The 9,904-nt window shown below is 44.5% G+C and overlaps 1 pseudogene; it reads left to right on the forward strand.

Moving 5' to 3' along the window:
- LOC127154191 (adhesion G protein-coupled receptor L3-like) overlaps window positions 1–3,281 on the forward strand; it is a 33,160-nt pseudogene extending 29,879 nt beyond the window's left edge.
- The last annotated feature ends 6,623 nt before the right edge of the window (window positions 3,282–9,904 follow it).

Below are 9,904 nucleotides of genomic sequence, written 5' to 3' on the forward strand. Positions count from 1 at the left end.
CGTGGAAAAAACATTCACAAATCCAGAATTTCCTAGATTTTTCTCTCTTCAAAATCCAGCAGATTACTGTATTTCGGTCAGGCTTTTTTTGTGATGTATTTTCAGGTAATTTTGAATTTCCAGGGACAGGGCACCAAAACCCATAACTGTCCACAGAAAACATAATAAAAAGTCCTCTGCTTGTTTTAAGTCTTTTCCCTCTAAAATCAGGGGAATCTGCAAAGCTTTATTGGTTCCTTATATTCATCTTTGTATTTATTGCTAATATTGTACAGCTTTAAATTCATATGCCTATTTGATGTAATTTTTATGCTAATACTTTTTCATGACCAGTTCATACATCAGTCACTGGCAGTTTGACTTTCTGAAGAGTGAAACACTGAGATACTTTCATAACATTGATCTGTTTATTTGTCAGCATGTCAGCTTCTGACTCAGTGATGTGAGTTTAGGGCGGGACTAAGTGTCTGACTGACCAATGACAGACAAGAGTAGAAAGTGACCAGTGACTGTCATAAACGCCCATGCTGAAATGAATGCAGCACTTAATTATTGTCATGAACGCATTCCTGAACGTTGGTCTGCTTGTCACCAGAGGTCGCTTTGACATTCACATCACACTGACTGTTACACCACACCGTGGACTACATTCCCCATCAGCCATTGTGGCTATCACCTGTGTCCAATCAGAGACACTATTTATACCCTGGACTTCCTTTCACTAGTGGCCGAGTATTGGTTTGCATTTAGCACAAGTTCGTGTGTTAGCAACTGTAAGGAGCCAGTTAGTCAGTTCAATCATGTTTTCTAGTCTAGTCTAGTCTTGTTCTTGTCCCTTGTCATCCTAGTCTTGAACCTACGCATTGTTATTACGTCTTGTCTGTTTCGCTGCCAGCCTTTTGGAACTCTCGTCTGTCTATTCGAATTACCCCTTTATTGCTTCGCCCTTCGGATAACGTTCACTGCTGATCGACCCTCGCCTGTGTTACGGAATACTCTTTTGTCTTGCTGTCTATATACCTGTTAGCCATTGTCTGACCCTGCCTGCTATGACCATGTCTTTGTCGATGTCCCTGAATAAAAGTTTGCAATTGGATCCGCCCGCTTCACGCTTCATCTCTCACTCCGTAACAGAATACTTGGCCGCACAAGGACCCAGCAGCTTTTCACAAGGACATCATCCAGGCATGGACACTGCAAGACTGTTGTTAGCCCTCAAGCAGGGCACACGATCGCTCGAGGGCTACATACAAGAGTATTTAGACATTGCAGAATATTCTGATCTGCTGGACTGTGTTTTGATAGACTTTTTCCTTAAGTGAATTAATCTGCCGCTAAAGTCACGGCTCAGACGCAAGGGTCCGCGATCATCACTTTGTGAGTTTCTGGACTTTGCTCTGTTGTGTGTGGGCTCGCCATTTACTGTGGGCGTCGTGGAGGAAGAACACGACAACGCGGTAATGGCAGCCGCTAAGTTTAGTCCACCACAAGCACCGGGACATTCACGTTTGCCGATTGTTACAAGCGCTTACGTAATGGCAGCGTTTACAAGATGGCGGCGACAACGACGCTCCGTCATGTCACTGCTGCCACCCCGGTTTCATACAACTTCACAGCTGTTGTTCCAGTGTCACGTCAAGTTAAAGCTGTGTTTCCAGTGTCAAGTCAGGTCAGAGCTGCTCTTCCTAAGTCAAGTTATAGCTGTTGTTCCCAAGTCCAGTCAAGCTTCAGAGTCAAGTCAAGCTACAGCTGTTTTTCCAGAGTCAAGTCAAGATACGGCTGTTGTTCCAGTGTCAAGTCAAGTTACAGCTGCTGTTCCTGAGTCAAGCAAAGTCATAGCAGTTGTTCCTGAGTCAAGCAAAGTCAAAGCTGTCGTTCCTGAGTCAAGCAAAGTCAACGCTGTCGTTCCTGAGTCAAGCAAAGTCAAAGCTATTGTTCCTGAGTCAAGCAAAGTCAAAGCTGCCGTCCCTGATTCAAGAAACATCAAAGCTGCCGTTCCTGAGCCAAGTAAAGTCAAAACTGTGGTTCCTGTGTCAAGCAAAGTCAAAACTGTGGTTCCTGAGTCAAGCAAAGTCAAAACGGATTGTCAAGTCACAGCTGGTTTCTGCAAGCCAAGTCAAGTCACAGCTTGTCGCCGCGAGCCAAGACAAGTCACAGTTGGTCGCCGCAAACCAAGTCAAGTCACAGCTGGTTGCCGTGAGGCAAGTCAAGTCACAGCTGGTCGTCGCGAGCCAAGCCAAGTCACAGCTGACCTTCATGAGCCAAGTCAAGTCACAGCAGTTCTTAATGAGCCAAGTCAAGTTATTGCTGTTGTTTCTGAGTCAAGTCATGTCTCGTCTGACCGTCCAGAGCCAAGTCACGTCTCGTCTGACCGCCCAGAGCCAAGTCACGTCTCGTCTGACCGCCCAGAGTCAAGTCACGTCTCGTCTGACCGCCCAGAGCCAAGTCACGTCTCGTCTGTCTTTCCTGAGCCTCCTCACATCTCGTCTGACCTCCCAAAGCCCTGTCACATCTCCTCTGTCTGTCCAAAGTCTCGTCACGTCACGTCACGTCACGTCACGTCACGTCACGTCACGTCACGCCACGTCACTCACCTCCCAGAGCCACGTCACGTCACGTCTGCCAGTGTGATGGCGATCACCTGATTCCTCCCAGAGCTGCACACGTCATGTCTGCCAGTGTGATGGCGATCACCATTCTCAGTGTGTGGGCTGCACACTACGCTTCAGAGATCTCGTCCATTCACAAGTCTGCTCCAGAGGTCTCGACCATCACCAAGTCTGCTCCAGAGGTCTCATCTGTTCACAAGTCTGCACCAGAGGTCTCATCTGTTCACAAGTCTGCTCCAGAGACCTCATCTGTCCACAAGTCTGCTTCTGAGGCCTCATCTGACTGAGAGTCTGCACCAGTGCCCCCGGAGGTGGCAGTGCTGGTTGCAGAACCTTCTAAAGGGGTCGCAGATGCCACCATCGAGACTCCAGAGGTGGCGGCTTTTGCTGCAGAGCCTCTGGAGGTGGCAGCATCAACTGCGGCTTCCTCAACGGCGGTGATGCCAGTCGCAGTTTCCCAGGAGGTGGCGGCTGAGGCTGCGGAACCTCATAAAACGGGGACGTCTGTCCTAGCTCCCTGCACGGTGGTAGCGCCCAATCACCCTCACCTAGCGAGTACACTCTCTGCCTGTCCTGTCACGGCCACGAAGGCTGCCAACGAACTCTCTGCTTCTCTCCTTGTCATTCTGTCTGCCTCTTCTGTCCCTGTTCTTCCCAGGTCCCAGTCCATGACTCGAGTGTCTGTACCACCCTGGCTCTGCCTAGGTGGTCTCCTAGTCCGTCTGCTCCGCCCTGGAGGGCTCCTGGTCTGTCTGTCCTGTTGTGGTGGTCCTCAGCTCTGCCTGTCCTGCCTGCTCTGCCCCGGTGGGCTCCTGGTCCGTCTGCTCTGCCCTGAGGGCTCCTGGTCCGTCTGTCCTGTTGTGGTGATCCTCAGCCCTGGCTCTGTCACGAATGCATTCCTGAACGTCAGTCTGCTTGCCACCAGAGGTCGCTTTGACATTCACATCACCCTTACTGTTACACCACACCCTGGACTACATTCCCCATCAGCCATTGTGGCTATCACCTGTGTCCAATCAGAGACACTATTTATACCCTGGACTTCCTTTCACTAGTGGCCGAGTATTGGTTTGCATTTAGCACAAGTTCGTGTGTTAGCAACTGTATGGAGCCAGTTAGTCAGTTTAGTCGTGTTTTCTAGTCTAGTCTTGTTCTTGTCCCTTGTCATCCAAGTCTTGAACCTACGCATTGTTATTACGTCTTTTCTGTTTCGCTGCCAGCCTTTTGGAACTCTCGCCTGTCTTTTCGGATTACCCCTTTATTGCCTCGCCCTTCGGATAACGTTTGCCGCTGATTGACCCTTGCCTGTGTTACGGAATACTCTTTTGTCTTGCTGTCTATATACCTGTTAGCCATTGTCTGACCCTGCCTGCTATGACCATGTCTTTGTCGATGTCCCTGAATAAAGGTTTGCAATTGGATCCCCCCGCTTCACGCTTCATCTCTTACTCCGTAACAATTATGATGCAAAATAGAGCTGTTTTGCTAAATAAAGAGCCTGTTTGAATGGTTGCAAAGTTTTGTGAAAGCTGACATTAGTTTGAAGTAACTGTAAATAAAATGTCCAAAATACCTAGTTTAAATATTAAAGTGTATGTATGTATGCATGTATGTATGTATATATATATATGTATGTATATATGTATGTATGTATGTATGTATGTATGTATATACATATATATATATATATATATATATATATATATATATAATTTCTATACTGTGGAAGTCAATGGCCACCAACAAATGTTTGGTCAGGTGTCACTTATTCTATAAGCCATATTCGGATGGCTTATAGAATATTGTCTCTCAGGGGGACACAAGCTATTTAAAGCATTTACAGGAGGTAGTCAGTGAATTTATTGTAGTCCGAATACACAATGTCTGTTTATCTCTCACCACCCATGTAAAACCTGGCCGAATTACTGGAAACTGTACGGTTGCTGTAATTCGCATACATACTTAATGCTGGAAAATATCTAAAAAAAACAATAGGCCTAAGTCATAAGTGTTCCACCACAGTACGTGAGAGCAGAAAGAGAAGAAAAGCATGTAAACTTTCAAAATGGGTCTTTATTATGACAGCAGCAGATGTTATGTATGTATGTTGTGTGGGATTACAAATTTAAGAATCTGTTTAAAGTATTCTGATCCTATGCTAGGTTCCAATATAACAACATGAACTGAAAAAGTTATGTATATTGTGTCTTTATGCAGTTCCTGAACATCTGGCAGGTTTCCCAAGTTAAGTGTTAATTCTAAGCTCAAGGTACAACTGTGCCTTTTGTTTAGCACCTATGCATTTGAATGTCACTTGTATGCTAAATAGGTCAAGGCTGGGAAAAATCTTTAACTGAGCTGTTTTCCTGGACCACATCTGCATGCTTTCTTTAAATTGATTCCACTTCTATGTACTCCTCCCCCTTCAAACCTATATACTCTGCTGTGCTCTGAGATTTTGTCAGACGACTTTTGATGACTGCAGCGCTACGCAGCGAGTATCTGAATAAAGAGAAACTTCCGCTTCAAGATATCCAAAATGTCTCCTGGTCTCTAAGAAAAAATTCACAACAGTTGCATACACAAAATGTGTATTATATATAGATGCATACATTACTATATCGCGTATAAATATAAACTATAGCATGTCTATTCCTACTTTTAAACAGGAGATTTAAATAATCAAATAATAGAAAGCTTTAGAAAGAAAGAAAGGATTTAATTTTATAGAGCGAGTGAAAATAGAGAAAAAAACAAACAAACAAACAAACAAAAAAACAACAGAACTACAACCTAGTAGTTCTACAACAGAACTGATTTGTTTGTCAAATTTCAAGATGATGTCAGTTTCCACACCCAGATTCCACAACCACGAAATTTTAAGTACTCGAGATCAAGTTTATTTTGTGTTCTAGCTTCAGAGGGGCCAAAAACAATAACTTCAGATTTATCTGCGTTCAGAAAAAGACATTTTGAGGGAGTCACGATTTGACATCATCCAAACATGCTTATAAACTATAAAGAGCACTCTTATTTTTTGTGGTCACAGGCAGATAGATTTGCATATTGTCAGAGTAGCAATGGAAACATACACCATGATTCCTACAAATGGATCCCAAAGGAAGTAGATAGAAGAGAGTAGGTGCTAAAACAGATTGCCTGAAGAAGAAGTGAAATTTCCTGTTTTAACTGAAAATGTTCAGTTGGTTAGGAAAGATTTAAACCAATTTAAAACCGTCCCTCCCAGACCCACACAAGACTCCAAACGAGAGATGAAATGACATGAAATTTCATGATCAACAGTCTTGAAGGTTCAATATAACTAAAATGAACACCATTAAGAACTCACATAAGGGCAGTTTCAGTACTATGCAGTGAATTGGACCCGACTGAAATGTCTCATAGAAATGACTAAAATTGTAAAAACATATTTTTTTCCCATCACCTTAGAGGTGAAAGATAAAACAGATACAGGCCAGAAATTTGCTAAAATAGAGGCATTCAGTGAAGGTTTCTTTAATAATGGGGTGACTGTGGCCAAGTAATGTCTAGTCTGTATAGTCCAGTGGTTTGTATTTGGTGGCACATGAATGCTCTTTGTTATGAGGCTTACATAAGCAAATAAACAACACAATATAACAATCTAAACCTAGTTAGAAACCTAGTTACATAACTGCATAAATTTTAAGAAGTCAGTGTTGGGATTGTAATGACAGGTCATGGAGAGCTGAGAAAAAACCTAATGATCAATATTCAGCAGCAACTGATAAAACCTGATAGGGAATTACATATGATTAAATAAAGGTGATGATATTAGATATTAAACTATAATATTCCTGCTAGAAAGCAAAGGTCATGTTTTTATGCAAATGGAACTGCATATGTACGTTTTCCTGGCATCCATTGTATTTGAATTTGAATTTAATTAGACAGTTCATCCAGAAAATGAAAATTAGGCCATTGTTTATTCACCCTTCAGGCATCCTAGGTGTATATGACGTCCTTCTATCAGATGAATACAATCAAAGTTCGGAGCTGTTTCTCTTCATCAGTCCAAAACAAGTCCAATAAAGCACATCCATCCATAGTAAAAAGCACCTCACACTGCTCCGGGGGGTGTTCACTCCTAACTCGTCACATATTGACGCATTGTTAGGACCCCTTTTGGCATCACTTCTTGGCACTCAGGGTACCCCTTTAGCGTCATTTTTCGACATGTAGGGTCCTCCAGTACTTTACATAAGAAACCCTTGGAGTCAATGTGCTGATGCGAAAGGCACTGGGAATTTTATCGTCATGATTTTATCGTCATGATCATGAAATTATATGTTGGGTAATAATATTGCTATTATTGCATATATGTTGGGGTGTGATTTTTTTTTTTTTTTTTTCAATGCAAACAGTCACAACAGTTTCATTTATTTTACACTATTTACACATTTAACCCAACCCCTGCCCCTAAACTGTTTGTCAACAAAACACAAGATATAACTGGCAGAGACAACTATATTCATAATTTATTCCGAAAGTATTCATATTCTAAGGGTTCCAAAGCAAAATGATTGATTTGTGAGAAGAATGCAAACCATTCGTAGGATGTCAGCATTGCGCAAGTGTCGCTCAGATGTGATGAATGCGGACACGCAGGGGAGAGACCGAAACTAAACAATGGTTGCAAATTAAAAGCACAAAACAAGAATTTGTAAAGAAGAATGTTGGAGGATTTCAACTGTTTTTCCTTTGCTAAAGTAAGGAAGCTTTGCTTCCTCTGCACCTGTAAACAAAGGTTGGTTTATGGATGCACTTTAATGGACTTGTTTTGGACTGATGAATAGAAACACTTGCAAATGGCATTCTTAAGCCTGGAGGTGCCAAGGTAATTTTTAATATAACTCTGACTGTATTCGTCTGAAAGAACGTCATATACATCTAGGATGCCTGGAGGGTGCGTAAACAAATAGAAACAGTGGCTCATATTTCCTTTTCGGAAATGATGGACTGATAATATTTGTATAATTATCCCAACACGCACAGATATTTTAATAGTTAAGCAGTCAGTTGTGTCGAGTGATGATCACTGTACATCTGCTCACATCAGGTAAGCTTTTCTGCTTAGACTGCAGAATGTGTTTGACTATGACTGCAATACTAGACTATAATTTGTTTGTAGTTATAGTTGAGTAATTTGGGCACTTACTGTATATCCTTTGACATAATAAATGTTTATGAATTACTCCAAAAAAAATTTGATGATACACAAATGATCGCTTCTGTCACCAGTACTATTCAGTGTTGGGGAAAGTTACTTTTAAAAGTACTAAAAATCTGTTACTTAATGATTTTTTTTTTTAGGAAAGTAATTACTTTTGCATCACTTTTATCACATTGGCTGAGCTTGCTTATTTATTTTTAATAATAATAATAATAAAAACATCCTCTTGGCAGCTATAAAGGCTTTTTCACATTTACGCCTCAGAATGAAGTGAATAAAATTGTAAAACTTGCATAACTTACTTGAAAAGAGTATATTAGATTTTATATTGTCATGTGTTACTTTACAATTTATTTGGAAAAAGTAATCTGATTACGTAAACTGCTTTACTTGTAATGTGTTTCTCCTGACACTGGTAATATCTACTAAAGATTCCTTACATTCTTTATTTAATTATGACAATAAATGATTCATACTCTCTTCATTTATAACTAATTTTTAACATTTAAATGTATAAATCCATTGTAAATGTGTGACAAAAAAAAATTAAACAAACTGAAGGCAACAGCAAAGCTAATTAACCCCGCACTCCTGAAATGCCTTTTAGATAAAGATAAACTGGAGGCGGAGCAGGAGGCAGAGCAGGAGGCGCAGGAGCCCTCCAGGGCGGAGCCGGAGGCAGAGCAGGAGGCGCAGGAGCCCTCCAGGGCGGAGCCGGAGGCAGAGCAGGGGGCGCAGGAGCCCTCCAGGGTGGAACCGGAGGCGGGACGGTCCTCCAGGGCGGAACAGGAGTCTGCGTCATGGTCTGGGACCTGGGGAAAGCAGGGACAGAGGAGGCAGACAGAGTAGGGGGAGAAGGCGCAGCAGCCCTCCGGGGCGGAACAGGAGGCGGAGCAGGAGGTACCGCAGCCCTCCGGGGCGGAACAGGAGGCGGAGCAGCCCTCCGGGGCGGAACAGGAGGCGGAGCAGCCCTCCGGGGCGGAACAGGAGGCTGCGTCTTAGACGGGGACCTGGGGAGAACAGTGACAGAGGATGAAGACAGGAAAAAGGGAGAAGCAGAGAGTTTAGCAGTTAACGCCCCCTCCATAAGAGGTTCTACGGCCGACGCTGACACCTCTGGAGGCATTGGCGCAGCTTCTCCGACGGGGAAGGCCTCTGGGACGGACTCGAGACCAGACGGGACCTCTGGAGCAGACTTGAGATCAGTCGGGAGCTCTGGAGCAGGCTTGTGACCAGGCGGGAGCTGGGATGGAGCAGACTTGAGACCAGACGGGGCCTCTGGAGCTGCCTTGAGACCAGGTGGGACCTCTGGAGCAGGAGACCGCGTTATGGCCTGGGACCTGAGAAAAGCAGAGACAGAGGAGGCTGACAGAACGAGGGGAGAAGCAGAGAGGTTATAGGGGGATGCCGCCTCCATGGGAGGATCTACAGCCAAGGCTGACACCTCAGGAGGCATTGGCATGGCTTCTCCAAGTGAGGGGAGCTCTGGAGCCGACTTGTGACCAGACGTGGCCTTAGGGATTGACCTGTGATCAGAGGGGAGCTCTGGAGCAGGCTGGAGACCAGACGAGAGCTCTGCAGCAGGCTTGAGATCAGAGAGGGGCTCTGGAGCAGACTGGTGAACAGACGTGGCCTCAGGGGTACAGTGTGCAGCCCACACACACCAGATGGCAACCGCCATTATAGGAAGAGCAGCAGCGGGAGGTTGTGGTGGATCCAGTACACCGGCCATCATGATAGGCCGTGATCGTGGGATATCAGACGAGGCATGGCACGGCTCTGCGCAGTCAAACGAAACAAGGCGAGGCTCTGGGCCGTTAGGCGGAACGAGACTTGACTCTGGGCCGTCAGGCGGGACGAGACTTGACTCTGGGCCGTCAGGCGGGACGAGACTTGACTCTGGGCCGTCAGGCGGGACGAGACTGGACCCTGGGCCGTCAGGCGGGACGAGACTGGACCCTGGGGCAGCAGCAACAACTTTGTTTGGCTCATGAAGATCAGCTGTGGTCTGACTTGGTTCTTGGAGATTGGCTGTGACTTGACTCGATTCGTGAAGAACAGTAGTGAACTGCTTTGACTCATG

Source organism: Labeo rohita, chromosome 22 (genome assembly GCF_022985175.1).
Source record: "Labeo rohita strain BAU-BD-2019 chromosome 22, IGBB_LRoh.1.0, whole genome shotgun sequence".
Lineage (NCBI taxonomy): Eukaryota > Metazoa > Chordata > Actinopteri > Cypriniformes > Cyprinidae > Labeo > Labeo rohita.